The sequence below is a fragment of the Varanus komodoensis genome, unplaced genomic scaffold (genome assembly GCF_004798865.1).
Source record: "Varanus komodoensis strain SLA01 unplaced genomic scaffold, ASM479886v1 scaffold35, whole genome shotgun sequence".
NCBI classification, from domain to species: domain Eukaryota; kingdom Metazoa; phylum Chordata; class Lepidosauria; order Squamata; family Varanidae; genus Varanus; species Varanus komodoensis.
Window position 1 is genome coordinate 9,698,640 of NW_025335856.1, and position 4,711 is coordinate 9,703,350.

Below are 4,711 nucleotides of genomic sequence, written 5' to 3' on the forward strand. Positions count from 1 at the left end.
CTGGGCTAACTTGTCTCTCTCTAGCTGCAGGGTTGCTAACCATGGTTCTGGATCCGAGACAATGGCCTTTGTTTGTACCTGCTGCAATATCCAAGGCCCAGAACTTGCTCTGTTCCAAATCTGCTCTAGACAGACTTTCTACCTTGTGTCCTCTTGGCTGGGTTGTCAGCTCAGTAGGGTGATATAAACCCTGTTGGAGAAGGCCAGTGTGTTGCCATTCCATATGCAGGATATTTAGATGTGGAGGTAGCTTCGTCGAGCATAAACTGCCAGGCCTGTGGGTTGTGAATCAACCCTGATGCACTGAAAGCCAAAAGATGCTCCCCTTCAAAGACTTAAAAAGACTTCAGGGATCAGTGGCTTTAAAAAAATCCCATCGGCATTGTAGAAGATCCAGATTTGTAACATTCGGTAGCACTGATTTCAATGGATCACCTCAGCGACTTTTAGTAAAAGACTGTTTGTAACAGTTTTGCCCTGAAACAAAACCCCTGGGTCTAAACAGGGAGAAAAGCCAAGTTTAACTTACCTTTTCAGAAAACATTATTACTGAAAGAATGGTGTCAGTGTATCGGGGCACCTTGCAGAGTAATGAAAACATCAATCTGAGCCTTACACATGATTTGGAGAAGGGACTTTTAGTTTACAGTAAATCCCTTGATGATCAATCTACCAGTTACATCTGTGGAATGATGGCATAACTCTGGGTGATAGTAGCAATGATTTATTGCAAATGTATAGATGAGAAAAGGACTGACTCTGTTTGGAGCCATTTTCATATACAAGGCAAGGGCACCTAGGGTTGTTTAAGAGGAAGCATGGCAGATCATGGCACTTTCATGAGTTCATCTGTAAGACTGCATTTTTATCATATTCACAATTTATGAATTAATGTGAGGTGTTGCTTAGTTGCAAAGCTGTGTCCAACTCTTCATAACTCCATGGACAACATTCCTCCAAGCTCTCCTGTCCTCCATCATCTCCCGGAGTCCACCCAACCCCACACCCACCACCCCAGTGGCCCCATCCAGCTACCTCAACCTCTGCTGTCCCCTTCTCCTTTTGCCTTCAATCCTTCCCATCATCGGTCTTCTCCAATGAGTCCCTCCTTCTCATTAGGTGGCCAAATATTTGAGTTTCAGCTTCAGTATCTGTCCTTCTAAAGAACAGTTGGGGTTGATTTCCTTTAGGATTGACTGTTTTGATTTCTTTGTAGTCCAAGGGACTCTCAGGAGTAGAATGCAAGGTGTATACCCACTAAAAAGATTAATAGTTTATTGGTCTGTCATAGATCCTTTGCTGCTCATGGATTCAAAATCCAGATCTTCGAGAAGCTCTGGGCATTGTACAGCATCAGGAAGAGATTTCTCAGCAGATGTGAAGGCTCTCCATTGTTTGAGCCACTCATGCATTCAGTCCAAGTCCAGTAGGTTGTTCACACAACCATTGCAATTAATGTTAGATCTGCAGCCATGCCAGATTAAAGAGTGGATCTTATGTTTGTTGAAAGCAGAACAGTTTGTATTCTTTCCATTCAGATGTAGCTAAAATGTTTTCTTTTCAATGTCAGGTGAGATTCATATTAACTTAATGTGCTGCCGGTAATTAAAATGTCCTTTGTTCCTGACCCTGGCCTAACCTTTGCTGCCTTCTCTTTGGGCATACCGTATATGGCTTAATTAAATGAACTCCACAGAGCTGCCTTGCAAAACAGCCCCTTCATTTGGCTTGATGCTTCTTTATCAATTGCTCAAGCATGCGTTCCAGCCAGAGGCTCTTTTCTTCTCCGCTTATTAATCTGTGTGTTTGCCTAGCACTAATTTAAAAGTTCTGCTGCAGAACACTCCACCTGCCCTCGCTCCATGTTAGCATCAAATAGGGCACATCACCCAGTCAGGCGGAACTATATTTCCCATGCAAAGTACAATGGATATTAAGAGGAAAACATGGGGATTTAAATATCCTTTCCCTCATTATTTGAAGACCCCAGCAGGCATTTTCACTTCTATGGTATAATCCAATGCATGGTTTCTTGGAAGTAAGTTTTATTGTGTTCAAGAGACTTTCATACCATGTAAGTATTTTTAGGATTGTTGTAATATTCTGGCAGTGCTTTTCCATTTAAAATGTACCTTACTACCTTTTGGCAGTAAGATCTTTCATTTATTGTATTACAATTTGTTGATATGTGATTACCATAGTGTGCAATATGGCCTTGAAGATGTCAATATGGGGATGGGATGAGGGAAAGCAACAAATTGTTCTACCTGTCGCTGTCCACGTTCTTGCATGTGTGTGTGTAGCACCTAAACAATCAACAATGGCAGAAGGTTCATAAAATACAAGCTCTGTTGTGTCAATATATTCTCTAACATATTCAGAAGCGCTTTTTCAGGAATGACACTGATTTTAAACTCTATGCAGCTTTCTGAACTAGGGATCATACAATAAATGGTATGATGCCATTCTATGCTATGGACTTCATTTCTTAGAATGGCCTCTCTGATAGCATTCAACTGATATTGGATAGAACAGGTAGAATTCAACCAATGCAGCCATTAAGACTCGAGTAAATGGCAACATCCTTTAGGGCAACTGAGAGCAATGCTTCTGAATAAGATAACATGGTTCCTTGAAGCTCTGTGAAATTTCCTGAATGTGTTTATAAATTAATACATAATGTAAATAATCAGTCTCCATTCTTCTAGTTGACATCAGGCCTAGCATCTTGAAACAGGCACAACTGGAATAATCAGAAGGTCATGGAAGGAAATGATTAGTAGGTCATTGAAAGACAGAAAACAGTATTCTAAGATTTTATATTCACAGTTTGAATTTCCCTCTTGCAGAATCCACTGAGTTCTTGAATATATCCAACCACTTCAATCCATGTTGGAGGTTCATGTTTTGATACTGTCTTTTTAATACTCAAGCTCAATGTACTTTTCTTTGCTCACATATTCTTTGTTCTTTTCATTTTTGCTTCTTTTCCAACCTGATGTCCACCAGATATTTTGGATTTCAAGCTCCATCAGCCACTGCTAGTATGGGCAAAAGACAGAAATTCAAAGAGCTGCTGTCCAAAACATCTGAAGACCACCAGGTTGAAGAAGGGTGGTTTGGGATCATTCAAGTTGGCTGAAACCTATCAGGCTTATGCAGCAAGTGTGCTTTAAAAGCTGGCATTTTTTCCACTACCAATTTATTTTATAAGTAATATTCTTCCTACATATGATCAGCCCAGGACTCCAACTTCCATTTTCCCCAGACAGCAGGGCTAATAGAGGATTATATCAGCTGTAGTCCAACAACATTTCAAGACCTACAGATTCTCACTCATGGGTTCTGCAAACAGCACACATTCAAAACTGTTTCTGCTTTGAACAATTGCACTTTAACTTACTTAAAAGTTTATTAATATTGACTTTTAGGAAAAATCTTCCTGAGTTAGAATATGAAATTTGAAAGGACAAATCCACAATAAAATGAAACCAGAATCAGCAGCTAAAGCCATGTAACTTCCTATCTACAGGTGCACCCACTAAAGTCTTGGCTCAGTCATAAACCAAGGTAAATGCATAAGTGAACCTCCAGCCTATTGAACATCCATTGGAATGGAATGCCAGAAGGGCACCCCCTAGCTTTGAATCCCTCTACCCAAAAAGCTTTGCGGCAAGGAATGAGTATGTCAGGTCCCTTAGGAAAGGATACTTCTGTGCACCACTTTTCTATGTCCTGGGTATGTGTGTGAATGTTTTAATATAGGCCACATTCCTCACACTTCCTCACTCAGGGGTGGCTTCAAATCTGAAGGGCCATGGGATTCTGGTGAACCCCCACGGTTGCTAATGTGGGCCGTGGAAGGCTGCGGTGCCAGTGCTCCAGGCAGCATGAAGATCTAGCTACTCTAAATTTCCCACAATGCTTAGGGGTGATGTTAGGTAATGGGGATTATGGGAAGTTAAAAGGATAGCTGTGTCAATCACTTTGTGCCTTTGACATGGCAAGCCAGGGAAAAAGATGTTTTGGAAAGGTGGGACACTTGTCAGCAGCAGGCTCTGCTCGTGTGCCGAGATCCACAGGCAGCTGCCAAGCATTTTAAGCACTGACACCAATCCTGTGTCACCCACATGGTGCAGCCTCCCACCATTTAGCAGTGAAGTCTGAGAGTCCATAGACTACCTTTGCTTTAGTTTCAGTAAGCTTGTTTTTGATTTATACTGGTGCAAGGTGCCAAATTGAATTCAGCTCTCACACATTTATTGTCCTTTGTGTGGCCTTGGTGTTGGAAAGGGAAGACACAGCTATAAATAGAGTGAAAGCTTGTCCAATCTCTCTGCACCTTAATTAAGTTAACCTTGCAACCATCTGCCAAACTGTTGTTTTGTCTCTTCTGGCAACATGCCTTCCTGCCATATATTGTTGGGTGCAGATAGAACAGCAGCGTAGCATGGAAAGCTTATCATAAGATATTAATTACTTCAGCACAAATAGCATCCACTCTAATTTCAGCCGTGTGGTTCGGTGTTTCTGCTGCTAATGAAAATACTCAATAATAAATAGGCAATAAGAGACAATGGAAAATCTGAGCTGGGGGAATGAGAGGCTGAATTTGTTTCAGGAACTAAATGTAAATGGAAACTTAGATCTTTTTCAGCTTAAAGATGCTAAATCCCTTGGAATTTTGATTTTCTGCCTTGGATATCTACAG